We start from the raw sequence: 17955 nt of genomic DNA, 5'->3' as shown, positions 1-17955 counted from the left end.
GGATGACTATGTTAGATTGAATGAAGCAACCCCCCCCCCACTTATGCTAACTATCAGAAATCCAGGATTTCAGGGAAAGGAGGTGGTTTGGCAGTAATATCACAGTCTAGCTTACTTCTCAGCCCTAAAGTTAAAAATGCTTATAACTCCTTTGAAAGCATCATATTGTCTATAAGTCACCCAAACAGGAAAACTCGAAAACCTGTTTTACTCATAATTATTTATCGCCCCCCCTGCCCATATTCAGAATTTTTAACTGAGTTTTCCGACTTCCTATCGACTATTGTCTTAGATTCTGATCAAATTATAATATTAGGGGATTTTAATATTCATGTTGATGACCCCAGTGATTGCCTAGGAAAGGCTTTTGCAGCTTTATTGGATGATGTTGGTTTCACGCAAAGTGTGAATGAACCCACTCACTGTCATAAGCACACCCTGGATCTTATTCTAACCCATGGGATAGAGATCAGCCAGCTGAGTGTCCTTCCTCTTAACCCCATCATTTCTGATCACTTTCTGATTATCTTCCAGTTTACACTGGAACATCCTTCTGCCCCAGTGAATAAGAAACAGCTTAGAAGAACCTTAACTGACCGTTCTGTGTCTGAGTTTAAACACACAGTTCAGCCAGTACTTAGTAATATTCTGAGAAAATACTCTGAGACCAGCTCCCATAGCATCAGTCCTAGTATAAATGACCACTTTGTTAATGATGCCTTACAAGCCCTCAGGAGTACACTCGATGTTGTTGCCCCCTTGAAACCTAAGTTCGTCAGACAAAACCGAGTAGCACCGTGGTTTAACGCTGAAACTCGTTCTCTTAAACAAGAAACCCGTAAGTTGGAAAGAGAATGGCGCCGCTCCGGTTCAGAGCAGTCTCTGGATATCTGGAAACATAGCCTATTAAATTATAAAAAAGCTCTGCGTAGAGCTAGAAGCCAGTACTATTCAACCTTAATATCAGAGAATGGAAATAATCCAAGATTTCTTTTTAGCACTATTGCTAAATTAACTCGCAGTCAGAGCTCAGTAGAACCACATGTTCCTGTTTCTCTCAGCTCCGATGATTTTCTTACATTTTTCGATAGTAAAATCTCAAATATTAGACATAAGTTAAATCAAGTTATTCCTACTATCAGCCCAGAACAGGCTGAAGTGGTAGAAATGGAGGCATCCATAGAAACCTCTGTAACATTAGACTGCTTCACTGCTGTGGATCAAGCGGAAATAACATCAATTATTACGTCCTCCAAATCCTCAACGTGTCTGTTAGACCCAATTCCCACTAGACTTTTTAAAGAAACTTTTCCCCTAATTAATGATCCCATATTAACAATGATAAATGCCTCTCTGGAAACGGGATACGTACCACAGTCTTTTAAATATGCAGTTCTTAAACCTCTTCTGAAAAAGCCCAGTTTGGATCCTAGCATCTTGGCCAACTATAGACCGATATCAAACCTGCCCTTTATTTCTAAAATCCTAGAAAGAGTTGTAGTTAAGCAGCTTTACTGCCACCTACAGGACAACGGGGTTTAGACCTCACCACAGTACGGAAACTGCACTAGTTAGAGTCTCTAATGACTTGTTATTGGCCTCAGAAAAGGGACTACTTTCTATTCTGGTCCTGTTGGACCTCAGTGCAGCCTTTGACACTATCGACCACGGTATTTTACTCCATAGATTAGAGCAGGACATAGGGATCAGAGGATCTGCTCTCCAGTGGTTTAAATCCTATCTGTCCGATAGGTATCAGTTCATTAATGTAAATGGACATTCCTCTCAGTGCACTCGAGTCAACTATGGAGTCCCACAGGGCTCAGTCTTGGGACCGATCCTGTTTACGCTTTATATGCTACCCCTAGGAAACATAATCAGGAAACACAGCATTAATTTTCATTGTTATGCCGACGATACGCAGTTGTATTTATCCATGAAGCCTGACCAGAATGACCAGATAGAGAAACTGAACGCCTGCATCAGTGACATCAAGACCTGGATGACAATTAATTACCTCCTCTTGAACCCAGAAAAAACCGAGGTCATTATACTTGGTCCTAAAAACCTCAGAGATGCTCTGTCTGCTCAGATAGTCTCCCTGGATGGCATAAGTATAGCCCCCAATTCCACAGTTAGAAACTTTGGGGTTTTACTTGACCAGGATTTATCATTTAAGGCTCACATATCTCAGGCGTGTAGAACTGCCTTTTTTCACCTGCGGAATATTGCTAAGATCAGAAATATACTTTCTAAGAGTGATGCTGAAAAACTCATCCATGCATTTGTTACGTCGAGGCTGGATTACTGCAACTCCTTGTTAGCAGCGTGTCCTAAGAGTTCCTTAAGAAGTCTCCAGCTTGTTCAGAACGCAGCAGCAAGATTGTTAGCTGGAACTAGCAGAAGAGATCACATCACTCCTGTGTTAGTTTCACTCCATTGGCTCCCAGTTGATTCCAGAATCAATTTCAAGATCCTCCTGTTAACCTATAAGGCCTTACATGGAATGGCCCCGTCCTATATTAAGGACCTCATAGTCCCTTACCATCCAATGAGAACACTTCGCTCGCAAAATGCAGGACTGCTTGTGGTTCCTAGAATTAGTAAAAGTACGGTTGAAGGTAGAGCGTTTAGCCACCAAGCCCCTGTCTTATGGAATAAGCTCCCAGCTCATGTAAGAGAGGCCGACTCAGTTTCTACATTCAAAGTTAGACTGAAAACATTCCTCTTTGGACAGGCTTATTGTCAGACTAGTTAGTATTCAGAGATTATTTAACTTAATGTTAATTTGTTTAAATTAAACTTAATAATAATTATTTCTTTTAAAAGGCTGCTAGAAGTTGAAGCTGGGGAAACTATGGTGCACTGGGGTTCTGTCCTCTTTTCTCTTCTACTTCTACCCTTCCTCTCCTCTATTCTTGATCATAATTTATCATTTAGTTCTCCATGCCTCTGTTTGGTGCAGTGCGATTCATGTATTGTCCCTCTTTTCCTCTCCCCCCCTGGGGAGTGGGAGTGCTTCCAGACTCCAGTTGTTTCATCCGTGCTCCAGTTCCTGACCGTCTACCTCGCTTTTGCTCCCGCTCCTACACCTGGCTGGGGATCCTGCCTCTGGCTCATCTCTGGCTCGTCTCTGCTCTGTACCTGACCGAGTACCTCGTCTCTGCTCCTGCTTCTTCACCTGGCTGTGGCTCCTGTCTCCGGCTCGACTCGCGCCTTTGACTGTCCCCACAACCACGACTGGATGAAGCTTGTCTGCTGGACTTTATATATGTAGTTGTAGATTTAGATAAGTTCATTCTTCTCTAAGAGTTCTGGTAAATCGTCTGTCCGTCCTGGGGGAGGATCCCTCCTTCATGTGGGCACCCCTGAGGTTTCTTCGTTTTTCCTTACCGCGAAGGGGGGTCTGAGGGCAGGGATGCCAGTATAGCTTAGTCAGTTTGTTAGTTCATTTTAGTATTTCCCTATTGAACTCTTTGTATTCGTGATCCTTTTGATTTCATGTTTTACTTCGAAGCCCATCGAGACGACTGTTGTTGTGATTTTGGGCTATATAAATAAAATTGAATTGAATTGTTTCATTTACAGAATGTAAATTACTTAAAAACAGTAATATATCATCTGCATAGAGACTAATTTTATGATGGCTGTGTTTGGTTTTAATTCCTTTAATGCTCTAATTCTGTCTTATTGCTGAAGCTAGAGGCTCAATAAATATAGCAAAAAGAGAAGGAGAGGGGGGCAACCCTGTCCGGTTCCTCTTCCGAGAAAATACCTGTTGGAAGTCTGTTTATTAGTTCTAACTGATGCATTGGGGTTGTGATATAATATTTTAATCCAATTGATGAATGATTCTCCAAAACCAAACTTATGGAGGGCAGCAATAAGGAACTCCCAATTTACTCTGTCAAAAGCTTTTTCAGCATCCAGCGATAGTATGGTCATTTCCTGGTTTTTAATGGTGGCAAAGTCTATTATATTAACAAGTCTTCGGAGATTGTCATCCGAGTGTCTGCCTTTGATGAATCCAGTTTGGTCAAAGTGAATTATGTGAGGAGTGATTTTTTTCTATTCTCTGTGCTAGTGCTTTGCAGATAATTTTTACATCTGCATTGATTAGAGAAATGGGGCGATAGCTTGAAGGACTAGTTGGATCTTTATCTGGTTTTAGAATAAGGATTATGTTGGCTGAGTTCATGTTAGGTGGTAGTGATTGGCTTTCATTGATAAATGTGACCGTTTTATAAAACGTTGGTGCCAGCTGTTCCCAGAATTCTTTATAAAACTCAGCAGGAAAGCTGTCAGGCCCTGATGCTTTACCATTAGGCATAAGTAACAGAGCTTCATGAAGTTCAGACAACAAGAGTGGAGAGTCTAAGTTTGCTATTTGATCCTCATTTAACCTGGGTAGGTTTACATTATTAAGAAATGAGTCAATACTTCGCTCTGGCAGATTGATCTGTGATGTATACAAGTTTTAAAAAAATTTTTCAAATGCGTTATTAATTTTGACCGGGTCGTGAGTGACATTTCCTGTTTGGTCCATAATAGAAGTGATTGTTGATTTTTCTCTATTAATTTTAAGGTGATAAGCCAGAAATTTGCCAGATTTATTAGAGTTTTCAAATCCTTCAAGTCGTAGGCTTTGTATTTGAAGCTTTAAATTTTTCAGATCTCCCAGAATGTGTTCCTGTGTAGAAGCAGCACAAGCAGTCTCCAGGGTTTTGATTTTATTTTGTAGTTCTAATAAATCTGCTTTCTCTTTGCGTTTTTTATGCGTTGAATAAGAAATGATTTTTCCTCTCATCACTGCTTTTGCTGTTTCCCAAAGAAGACGTGGTGAGATATCGGGAGTATTGTTGAATTCTAAGAAGGTTGCTCACTCTTTTTTAAAGAATTCAATAAATTCCTGGTACAACACCCTCAGGTACAACCTCCAGGTTGTACCTGAGGGTGTGGACATTTCCCTAGAAATATTTACAGAAACTGGTGCGTGATCACTGATAATAATTGGATGAATGTTGGAACTTTTAATTTCTTTTAGAAGAGATTTACTGATTAATAAATAGTCTAAACGGGAGTGTGAATGGTGAACTGGAGAAAAAAAGGTGAACCTCTTAGTGTTTGGGTGACATGAGCACCAAGCGTCGCAGAGACCCAGATCATTCATGTACTGCTTTAGTATACTTGCAGACCGCCATGTATGCTGGTTTGCTGCTGTGCTGAGTCTGTCAAGTTCAGGATTCAGAATCAGATTGGCGTCTCCTCCTATAATGATTGTGGAGTCAGAGTGAACCGCGAGTGAGGTGAAGAATCTGACAAAGAAGGAAGAGTCGTCAACATTCGGGCCATAGACACTGGCTATGCAATAGTCCTTATTCTGAATGGATATATTAATAATTACAAATCTGCCTTTTGAGTCAGTAACTGTATCCTTGAGTGAATGTGATGTTTTTATTAATCAAAACAGCAACTCCTCTTTGTTTGGAGTTGTAACTAGAAGAATACATGACTGGAAATCGTAAGCAGCACAGGAGATGATCAGCTGATTTTGATAAATGGGTCTCCTGCAGTAAGGCTATATCTGCTTTAAGATCATTCAGGTGAGTTAACACTGTCAAACTTTTTGGCCCAGAGCCAAGTCCACGCACATTCCAGCTAACGATGTTAAGACTATTCATAGCTGCTCTGACCAAGAGAGTGTAAGGCTAAATAGAGCGTGTGCCGGTCCGTGTGCGCGTGCCCGTAGATCGATGAAGGAACGCTGTGCGTTTGTTTGCGTTTCTGACTGTGTGGGCTGCATGTTGCGTGTGTCCTATGTGGGCTTTTGTGAGGTGTTTGCGGGATGTCCGCGAGTGTGAGCTGGTTCGTGTGCGCGCTTGTTGTCGCGCACGTGCCCGTTCCGTGCATAAATGAATACCAACTTACCGAGGGACGTGTTGCCTTTGGATAATTTACATATGGGGAGGGGGGGAGAGAGGGGGAAACTAAAATGAAGAAAGAAGTAAAGAAAAACAGAAAGAAACAAACATAACAAGAAAAACAACAGAACCATGAGAGGCGAGAAAAATTAAACTGCTTCAACGAGATGGAGGTGGGATGATTGATAAGCCGGTTTCATTCATTTAACACGTTTAGCCACTGTTTTTAGCGCAGCATGGATGTCAGATCTTCGGCAAAGCCAGGGGGTGATCTCCGGGTCTCGGAAGAGCCGGCCATCCACGAACAGTTTATCCACAGAAACCACAGCTCTGGACCCATTGGCAATGTGTTTTTTCCTCAGAGGAAAAAGGATCTTTCTGCGCCGCAGAATCTCAACCGGAATCTGGTCGTTCACGCTAAAGTGCGTTCCCTTCAGCTTCCGGCCGCGGCTCTTCACCAGCACCTTCTGCTTAAAGTGGTCAAATTTGGCTACAATCTGTCTCGGACGCTGGTTGTCGGACCTTCTTCCTCCGAGCCGGTGCACCCTCTGGAACGCGATCTTCTGCACCTCCTCCTTTGGGAGCTTCAGAAGGACTTCACCGTGGCCTCCGGGTCCTCTCCTGCCTCCTCTGGAATCCCCGAGATCACCAGGTTGTCCCTCATGCTCCTCGACTGAAGATCCAGGAGGGTTTCTTCGATCGAGCTTTTTTCCTCAGAAAGGCGAGCGGTGTCACTGCTCAGGGTCTTGACAGTTTCTCTGAGGGCCTGATTCTCCGCTGCAAGCTCCCGAACCTGCTGCTGGCTGAACTCTAAAGACTCCCGCAGGCCTTGGAACTCTCTATGGAGGACCTCTAGCAGATTCAAGCGGCAATCAAGGCTGGGGAGCTTTTTATCTATGGAATCTAAAGTGTCACTGATTCCGCTGCCTGGAGAGGAGGCAGCTCAAGAATGTTCTGGACGGATGCGTTTGGGGGAAGGAGGGGTGGTGTTGGTCTTCCCCATAACAAAGGTATTGTAGCAGCCGTCTATAATTTTCCAGGTCCTCCAGGCTGTCAAAAGGCTTATTGAACTTTTACAGATGTTAGTTTTACAGCTAATTTGATATGGCGGTAAAGTGATATAATACAGAAATGTTTGTTCAGCTACTTACGCACCGCCAAGTTGAGTTGCCACACCGGTCTCGTTGAGTCTCACGATACTACAGCATCAGCTCCCCCTACTACAGCATCCCTCCAGTCCATGTAACCTATTTTGCAGACCTATTATCTCTGCAAGACAACTCCAAATCTGCATGCATGGCCAACTTTAATAATGCTAGACTACCAGTAAATGTTTTTTTTTTTAAATACACATTACAGACGGTTTAAGTCTGAAGTGTCACATGGATTGTGACTTAAATCTGATAATCAAGTGAGGAAAACATTTGAATATTGTTTTTGTAGTCATCAGATTTCTACAATACATGTAAATGCAATTCATTTGTCATTTTGTCTGATTATTTCTAAAGACTGAGGTCTTTTAAACAGTCATTATCACCTGGATTATTCCCCTGACATGATCACGTGATCACCACAATCGTTTTTCCCATACTATTACTCGTGCTTCTTATTTTTTAAAAGTTTTATATGTTACGGAACCCGTGTCCTGACAATAAAATATTAAAATATATCTTGTTCCCACAGATTAATATCTTGTTCGCACTAAATACTACTCCGTTCCCTCAAAATGATTAATTCGTTCGAACGCAATAATTAATCCGTTCGAACTCAATAATTATTCACGACGCAAGTCATTCACACGGATATGCTCTCCTTATGGCCGCAAAAGCTACTTTCAGCGGTAACTTCCGTGTCTCTGTGACCCACATTCGTTCAAGAAAGGAACATGAAAAACAAGAATGATCACTTTATTACTGTCTCAATGAATATTAGAAAAATATAAGATTTATATTCATAAGATTTTTATAAAAATTCAAGGATTAAAAGAAAGAGACGACTAGAAGATCCGAGATGTCATAATTGGAATCCTGACCCAGATCGCTCCAGATTGGAAAGAGAAGAAGGACATGATGGTGGATACAGTTCGGTTGGGGAGAAAAGAGGAGGAGGGCAGACACCGACAGGTCATCATACAATTTGTTATGAGGCACCGCAGAGACGCCATCTGGAGAAAAACCAAGAACTGTTCAACCTGTAAGAATCTGGGAATCGTCTTCAAGGAGGATTTCTCCAAAGCTGACAGAGAAGCTCGAGCAGCGGCCTGGCCGAAGATGGAAGAAGCCCGAGCAGCAGGGAAACATGTGTTAAGGGGGGTGGTTGATGGTGAAAGGCAGTAAGAAGATTGAATATGGAATGAAAAGATGAAATTGAATTATTGCAGGTTAGAGGGACGATCTGGGTGAGAACACACGAGCCACCAAAGAGGAACCGGGTATTTTTGGCCACAAAAACAATTTATTAATCCTAAAACCTGACTGGCCAATAAGATGGTAAAAAAACTATAAAATACATAAAACAGCTCTAAAAAGTATAAAATACAATAAGATGCAGAAACAGGGTAAAAACTACTACAAAGCAATACTAAAAGTCCGGGGGACAGTCGACAAAAGCAGCTTTGGGAGACAGCATATCCGGAATCCAGGGGACGTCCTCCACCCGCCAGACTTGACCCATGATGTCCTTTCTCCATGACCAGGGAAGTCCTCGGGTCACACGCACCAGGACCTGCAGGCAAACACATCTGCCAGCACCAGAAGCAACCACGGTTGCCTTAGGCCATCCTGAGGAGTGTGGCTACGCTTTCCCATACTAACAGGGCAGGCAGAGTTCCCCTCTGCCTCTGCGCGTATTCAGCCTCACACACTCCTCCCCGTGTCATGTCGCTTCTGGCTGGCCTTCCGGGACATCTTGTGTGTTTCTACCAGTCTGCTAAGTCACGTCGGGCTACTTACAACACAGGCAGGGTCCCTGCCCTGCCTCTGCGTGTTGACGGCATGGCAGAACTGGCGGTCCCAGCGGTCCAATTGCCCCCGGTGCGTGCGCCCTCCTGACTCCATTGGTGCATCTGATGAGTGGTCTGGCGGTCCAAATGCGTCCCATGTGCATACAGGCCCGATGGTTCCCGGTGTGTATGCCATGCTCCCAGGGTGCGCAGGACCAAGCGCCCCTGGGGTATGCGCCCTCCTGGCCGTGCAGGAACTTTTCCCAGAGTCTGCTACATTCTGGAGCGCACGTCTGCTTCTCTGTTCCACTCCTATATAGTCTCTCAATTAAGAGCAGGTGCTTCTAATTAAGGGGCGTGTCCACATGCACCATGCAAGGGGTGTAAAAACACAACAAACATGCAAAAAACCATCCAATCATGCATTTAGTTTGTCCCACCTGCTCACACGTGTACTACAGAGGACCGGTGGGCTACATCAATGGTATCAGGGTTCGTGTGGACTGAGCTGGTTCAATAAAACAGTTCAAAGAAGGAAAAGGATGGAGAAAAAAAAGAAAAAAAAGGTTATTTATAGGTTTTTCATGCTAGTTAATGCTAATTCACATCTACTGTAATGGTTCTGACAAAATTTATCTTGGGGTTAAAATCTCGGTCCTCAAAGATTATACAGTTTTAGGGGCATATTCAACGCTTGTAGTTCCAGCTTCTTTAGCTTTATCTTTTTGTGTTATTTGTATTTTTTTTTTTTTATGTCTTTGTCACAGTCATTATGTTCTTATGTTACACTAGATGCTAGGGGTCTGAGATATTCTGTCAAAAGAAAATCTGTGTTTTTGTTTTGTAAGAATCAAAGAGCTCAGTGTTTCCTTCTGCAGGAAACTCATTCCAGTGAAAGTGATGAAAAATTCTGGTCTAATCTGTGGGGCGATAAAATCTACCTTAGTTATGACAGTAATAGGTCAGCAGGGGTCGCTACACTACTGAATAACTTTCCAGGGAAATTGTTAACAGTGAAGAGGGATGATTCAGGTCAGTGGATTATTTGCATTTTTTATCTTGATGGATGTTTTTTAGCTCTAGGTAATGTTTATGGCTAAAATTGTAATGCTCAAAATAAATTAACGTTTCCCCATTTAAAGACCTTAGACAGAGATATCCAATTCAAATACGAATAATCGGTGGTGATTTTAACATGGTGGAAGATGATTGGCTGGACAGATCTCCATCTGCATTTCTGAATCACCATCATAATCCAACACTCCTTCATTTCTGCACAGAGCTGCACCTAATAGATGTATGGCATAGAGATTTCCCTGATGCTTAAGCCTTTACCGGGTTTAAACCAGATGGTACAGCCAAATCTAGACTAGACTTTTGGCTAATCTCAGATGATCATCAGAGTTTCATCCCGAAAATAAACATTTCAGCTGCTCCGTTAACAGATCACAGTGTGGTCAGACTTTCCGTCCAACTTCAGTGTTTTCAGTCTAGAAACAAAGGCTATTGGAAATTTCACTCCAATCTTCTTAATGATGAAACATATTGTCAAAACATTATTTATAAAATTAATAAAATTAATAGGGAGGCTCACTTCACATCTTATAGAGATAGATGGGAGTTTTTAAAATATAAAGTGAGACAAATTTCCATATCTAGAGGTAAGCAGATTAGTAAGCAGTATAAAATCAAGAAAGAAGAAATTATCAAAGAAATAAACTCAATATGTCACAATTTGGACTCAGATGAAAATCATAAACAGCAAATGATTATCTTGCAATCCTCCTTGGATAAAATGTACATAAAGAAGGTCAAAGGTGCATATATCAGATCAAGAGCAAGACGGATTGAGGAAGGGGAAAAAAGTTCTGCATATTTTTGTAGACTGGAAAAAAGAAGGCAAGAGCGAGACCAATGAGTTCTATCGCTAGAGGAGACGTCACGTGGTTCCTCATGGGAGGAGAGCACCGCCATCTTGGTGAGGTCAAGTTACTGCTGCAGTGCATGCATGTGATCAAATCGTTTGCATATTACCAGTTCATTGTTTGGGTTTCAACTGCCAAAATCAGATAAATGAGTCCATGAAGGAGGAAGGTATATCATTTCACAGGTAAGTATTTTAATTTTTTCTTTTAATGCTGCAGGGGCTTCATTAATAGTACACATGTTGACATGCATGATGCTGCAGGGCTGTTCTCAACATGCTGCATGATGTACGGATAATTTGCTGTCGACATAAATGTACATTTTATTTTGCTAAACCTGTATACAGCATACTAAGCTATTATAGTAATATAGATTTATACATTTCTGACTCAGTGACTGAACTTTTCTTGCAGGTTTCCAATGGATTCAGACTTAGGGAAAAAGTGGGCCTTAGCTATCAAAAGAGTTAACCCAGATGGATCACTGTGGTTAACAACTAGTAATACAGTCTGACTGTTCAAAACATTTGTGTAAACAAATTTTGATGAGAGGCCAGACTGTTTGCTTGAAACCCGACACAGTACCATCTGTGTCGGGTTTCAAGCAAACATTATTATTATTATTATTATTAATAGACTTGTTTTTTATTATTTATTGACTTATTATTTATTTATTGTTATTATTTACTGTTTGTATTGACTTACTATTAATTTATTATAATTGTTATTATTGACTTATTGTTGGGTTTTTATTACATTACATGTCAAAGAGGTTTAAAACTTCTAAATGTTTAGAAATTATATTTAAAAATTCTTTGTAATAATTTTTTTATTTGTAAGAAGTTCTGCAACAATGCCTTTTCATTAAAGTTTGAGCTTTTAAGGCTGACTGTTTCTCTTCTTTAACGACAACAAATGATGTATCTATATATATATTATATATAAATATAATATATTTACATATATGTATAAATATATATAAATGTAAAAATATATATAGCTTATAAAAGCTACTTAGACACCACTAAGCAATAGAAATCATTGTCATGTGGGCGTCGTCGACCTCACCAAGATGGCGTCGCGCTCCGCCACCGTCGGCCAGGCTTCTAAAGCGGGCGTGTCTCCTCTAGCGATATAACTCATTGAGCGAAACAGTGTAAAAACTTTGTTAATAAAAGATGTGGAGTGCACAGCTCCTACAACAATTACAAAAGAAAATTTTCAGTTCTACAGTGAGTTATACGCGTCCTCATACTCCCTCCATGATGCTGAAGCCTTTTTAAAACAAATCAAACATTTGGTCCCTAAAATAGATGATGGCTGCAGAGAGCTTTGTGAGGCAGAGATCACCATGTCAGAGGTAGAAGATGCTATAAGATGCTTAGCTTTGGACAAATCTCCAGGTTCAGATGTGCGGACTGTTAATTTTTATAGACATTTCTGGGAACATGTGAAAGACCTGCTTTATTTGACACTGAAGGAAATAACTAACACGTAAACTCTACCAACAACTATGAAGCAAGGCATCAGAACTCTCATACCTAAATCTGGCAAAGATCCTCGACTGATTTATAATCTGAGACCAATTATCGAATTACATAAATGCCAAAAATTGAAAGGGCGTAAAGACAACTAAGCGGGCGTATTTAGAAACTGAGTGAGTGAACCTTAAAACTGTGATGGCGCAATTCTAACCAAGCGACCCCGTATTTTACAACTGAACGGCTGAAATCCTAACTGAGCAGTGATCCTGCTCAGTCAATTCTCATTTGCGCCCTCACCTGGATTTACGCTCAGTGTTAAGGGGGCGTTTTTGTCACTTGGGGGCGGCATTCAGGGGTGTGTTTGTCACTTAGGGGCAGGAACCTTTCTGGTTGATCTGATTGGCTGAAATTTGCATGCCAAGCAGCGGGGCGGGACTTTCATTTTGGGGCTTTAATAGAAAAGGAACGGCGGCTGTAACGTGGATTAAAAGCATTAAAACTGTAACAAATACAGTGAATTTCACATGAGAAAAAATTACAGCACAAAAAACCCGCTCCACTTTCTTACCTTAGTTTTGGGTTGTTGGTAAATGTTTTAATCCACGTTACATCCGCGTTTTTTTTTCTATGATTGCCTCTAACAGGGGGGACAAACAAGTTTGACACAAAGAGCCGACATCTCTAACTGTGATAGTCAAAGAGCCACACCACACACTGACCTGCCAGACAGGCACACAATTAAAGCCATGTTATTTCTCATAACCCTCTCCTCTCCTCACAACAGCACTGGATTAAGCGGGGCCGTTTAGTGTTTTTTCTGTATACGTAAACACACATACCGGTGAAACGTGCACACTGGTGTGTGTTTAAAAAAGGCAGCGAGCGCAAAACTGAGTTGGTTGTGATTTATTTTTTCAGTCATCAATCAGCATTTATAATCCATCAAAGTCCTCATCTTCTGCATCTGAAACAGCTGGGCTACATTTCTATCAAACACGCCGGCTTCCCTTTCCTCATCAGAGTCCGTCTCTTTGCCATGCGGCTCCAAAGAACAATGAAAGCAGACTCCTCAGGCCAAGTTTAAGTCCTGCAGTCCCAAAGTAACTTGCCGGCGCTGCGTCCCGGTAAGGGGGGAGGAGGATGGCTCTTCTCACGGTCATCTGCTGGAAGTAGCAGCGCTGAGCCTCGAGCCGATCTTCCAACACAGGCCTTTCCTTTTTCGCGGAAACTCAGCTGCTGCTGCGTCTTCTTGTCTTGTCGGAGTTGGTTTTCCAGCGTCCTCTCTTCCGAACCATGGATTCATTATTTTAAATTCTCTGGCAGCTGAGGTTCGATAAGTTAGAAAGATCTTCACAGATTCAGATTTCCTGCTTCAATAACTCTTCTGATCAACGTTCAAATGTGTCAGCAAGTATCTCAATACTTTCGTATTAACACAGAGAGTGAACCACAAATGCATTTCTGAAGAAAATAGATCGTTTTTTGCCTTTTAATCAGAATTGTTCGCTTTAAACTGTGAATGCAGACATGCAGCAGCCGGCTGCTAAGGGACCGTCAACAAAGTGCAACCTCTGTGAACTGTGAAACACCACTGTGTAAAAATCAATAATCTTACAAAAAGATCATAAAATTATTATAAAGCATATTCTTGTTACAATACATATTTTGTAGGAAAGTCCATCTTCATTTTATCTTGTTGCATATACTTTTTCAAATTTTAATAAATATGAATCATGACTAAAGTTATCAGTAACTTGACATGACCTTATTGTCATACTAAAATAAAGAATGTCAATAGTTCACTTTGTTTATTTATAGGAATTTTTCATATTTACAAATGGATCAGATGTGGTCAAAAATCCTCAATAGCTCTGAAGATGCCAGAATTTTTTTTTTTTTTTGCATAATCTTTATTTTAGTAGGAAAATATAATATAATAAAATAAAATAAGGTCATGATTAGTCAGTACAGGAAGTTTTGTGTCAGTAACTACAGCATCTTCAAAGCCATTCAGCATTTTTGACCAAATCTGATCAATATTTTAATATGAAAATTTCCTAACAATAAACAACGTGAATTATGACATAATCTTTGTTGCAGTAGGACAATAAGGTCATGATTAGTCAGTAGAGGAGGTTTGGTGACAGAAGCTTTAGTATCTTCAGAGCTATAGTGCATTTATGTTGTGATTCATATCTCTATTAAATTTTAACTTTGACTTTCTAACAAAATTTAGTATAATAAATAATAATGTAGCATGACTATGCTGACGAGTCTTCATTACCAGTTCATATAAATATAGACATTCACTTTTTAAAAGTTCACTGATTTTTACAGAATGCTGTTTCACAGAGGTTGCACTTTGTTGACGGTCCCTTGGCAGCCGGCTCGCTGCTCTGTTTGCATTCACAGCTTGAAACGAACAATTCTGATTAAAAGGCCATAAAAACGAACTTTTTTCTTTAAAAATGCTTTTGTGGTTCACTCTCTGTGTTAATACAAAATGAGTGAGATACTTGCTGACACATTTGAACGTTTATCAGAAGAGTCATTGAAGCAGGAAGTCCGAATCTGTGAAGATCTAATTTAACCGAACTGCAGCTGCTCTATTCCCGTGTTCCTCCGCGTAGCTGATAGCTGCAGTTTAAACTATGCCTCATAATCGTGTCTCTTTGCCTTTCCAGGGTTTCCAAACGAAGTTGTTCTGCATTATTCACATATCTGCTCCTTTGTACTATGGGGGGGGGGGGGGGGGGGTCTTCTTTCACGGCCTTATGGTTGTGAAAGTACTGAATATAGAAAATATAATAAAAGGCAGAGAGCCGCACGCAGCTCAAGAGCCGCCTGTTAACCCCCCCCCCCGCACTGAAAAATGAAGGTCCCGCCCCTCTGCCTCGCCGATAAGCCATGCGAATTTCAGCCAATCAGATCAACCAGAAAGGTTCCTGCCCCAAAAGTGACAAAAACGCCCCCTTAACACTGAGCGTAAATCCACATGAGCGCGCAAAAAGGAATTGACCGCGCAAGATCACTTCAGGGTTAGAATTGCGCCTGCGCGGTTTTAAGGTTTACTCACTCAGTTCCTAAATACGCCCGCTTAGTTGTCTTTACGCCCTTTCAGTTTATGGCAGATTTGTAATTCCATACCAATTACCTTACTTAATAACGACTATAAAATCTTAACTCACATATTTGCCTATAGAATGAAAACTGGGATGTCCCAGATTATTTCTGACACTCAGTCTGGCTTTCTGATAAGCCGATCCATTCATAATAACATCCGCCTCATACTGGACCTGTTAGATTACAATTATCTGATAGAAGACGAAGGCTTCATTTTGTTCCTTGATTTTTTAAAGCCTTTGACAGTCCAACATCAATTCATGTTTCAAACTTTAGATTTATTTGGCTTTGGACCCAACTTTATCAATCTCACCAAAACACTTTATGGAGATACGAATAGTGTCATTTCTTTGCCACATGGGACCTCGCCGAGATTCTCCATTAACATTTGAGAAACTTAATGCTTTAGGCCAGCAAATAGCAATCACTCAGTTCGCTGACAATACAGCTATTTTTATGAAGGACAGCAGTCAGATTTCTGTGGTTTTACAATTAATAAATGTTTTCTCCAGAGCTTCTGGTCTGAAACTCAATCTAAATCAATGTGAATTATTGCCAATTAAAGATCCCACTTTAACAACAATTCAAAAAATTCCTGTTAAATCCCAAGTAAAATATCTGGGTATTCACCAAACCAAAGACTCCAAATCATTGGACTTTTGGAAAACTCTAGATAATTGTAAATTAAACCTAAATTTGTGGTCCAACCGAGATATTCCTATTCTGGGCAGAGTTTTTCTAGTAAAGATGGAATCTCTGTCAAGATTAATCTACCCTGCATATTCTTTATCCTTCCCTAAATCTGCAATTAAAGATATAAATCAAATTCATTTTAAGTTCATTTAGAAATACAAAACTCATTATATTAAAAAAAGTGTGATGTTAACAGATTATGAGGAGGGAGGACTTATAGCTATTGATGTTGAGTGTTAAGACGGGACGATTAAAATCAACTGGCTGAGATCCTTCTTAAAGTACGAAAAAGGTTTCTGGTATCAATTCCCCTCTAAAATATTAAGGGATGTAGTTGGAATTAACGTTCTACTTAAATGTGACTATGATCTAAAGAAAACTGCCAATCAAACTTTCTGCCTTTCATCAACAAGTTTTATTGCACTGGAAACTGATTTATAAGCATAACTTTAGTCTGCACACCACGCCTCTTTGGAACTGCTGTTATGTGTTACGGAGAAACAAATCCTTGTTTTACAATAACTGGCTGACTAAAGGGATATGGTCTGTTCTGCATCTACTGGATCATTCTGGAAACATTTTGACGCTTGAACATTTTAGTTCTAAATTTCAGTTATTTGATCGGAAACAATATGATGCTGTGATCAAAGCTCCTCCTCGGTCATTGATACAATTATCACAAAATCTACTGTTAAACAAATTTCAATTAAAACTTTATTCACTCTTATTGGATGGGCAGCCGATTACAAAGACAGAATTACCTAACAGCTTCATGCGCAGATTGTTTGTTAAATGACTCTTCCAAACACATCTCATCAGAAGAAAAGCATTTCTAAACACTTCTCTAAAGAAGAGGTATTTGAATTAAGGTTGAATTACTTAAAATTCTGTATTTTACCAAAAGTAAAAGACAGTTCTACAGTGGGTCAGGTGGTAGAGCGGGTCGTCCAATGACCGAAGGGTTGGCGGTTCGATCTCCGCTCCCACCAGCCAAAATGTCGTCGTGTCCTTGGGCAAGACATTTCACCCTCCTTGCCTCCAGTGTGGCTCCACTGGTGTGTGGATGTGCATGAATGATCCCAGTGATGATCAGAAGGGCCGTAGGCGCGAAATGGCAGCTGTCAGTCTGCCCCAGGGCAGCTGTGGCTACAACCGTAGCTTACCATCACCAAGTATGAATGAGGAGTGAATGAATAATGGACACAATGTAAGCGCTTTTAGTGACTTGAAAAACGCAGATAAATCCAATCCATTATTATTATTCATTTTAAAACAATTAGTGATGTTTATCCATCCAAGGAATTTTTTGAGACTTCGTTTTGGGTTTGAAGAGAATGACTGCAGTTTTTATTTAAAGGACATTGAGACTGTGGATCATTTATTCTTTAACTGTGGAATTATAAAAACATTCTGGGAAGATTTATATGGAGTCCTATAATGTTCATAATCAAATAAATAAATATTTAATTAAATAGATAAATATGACCTAATGCAAATACACAATCAACCAATAAATATCTCATAAATATATAAAAAGATCATGAAATGGTGAAAAACCTGCACACTGATTTTAAATTAGCCATTCAATATTTTTCATTTTGCTTTAAAAACCTGTTCATTATTTTTAAACAGCATTTTAAAATATTCATTTTAATCATGTGGAATATTATTACAATTCTACGTCTTTTTTCAGAACCTTGGATTTCAAAATCAATATTTTCCAAAGTAGCTTTGTTTTTATTGCACGTTGCTGTTTTTCCACAATGGACGATTTATTTCACGAAGAGCTTTATCAGGAGAATACAAGGAAAGTTTTATATACACAAAAATAAATATTTGGAGACCAAACCACTTTTTATCACATTTCA

The 17955-nt window shown here is 40.2% G+C and overlaps 1 protein-coding gene across 4 annotated transcripts in view; it reads right to left on the bottom strand.

Moving 5' to 3' along the window:
- Positions 1-17955, bottom strand: part of LOC111946616 (leukocyte elastase inhibitor-like) — a 33254-nt gene that overhangs the window by 14495 nt on the left and 804 nt on the right. The window contains exon 2 of one of the 4 annotated variants that reach the window (XM_023950111.2): positions 9303-9370. The exons of the other annotated variants lie outside the window; for them this stretch is intronic. The gene's annotated coding sequence lies outside the window, so the exon portion shown is untranslated. The remainder of the gene's footprint in view (positions 1-9302; positions 9371-17955) is intronic. 4 annotated transcript variants of the gene reach the window in all.

The sequence above is a fragment of the Oryzias latipes genome, chromosome 20 (assembly GCF_053564925.1).
Source record: "Oryzias latipes strain Hd-rR chromosome 20, Olatipes_Hd-rR_3.1".
Lineage (NCBI taxonomy): Eukaryota > Metazoa > Chordata > Actinopteri > Beloniformes > Adrianichthyidae > Oryzias > Oryzias latipes.
This window is presented reverse-complemented; position numbering and strand designations above follow the sequence as displayed.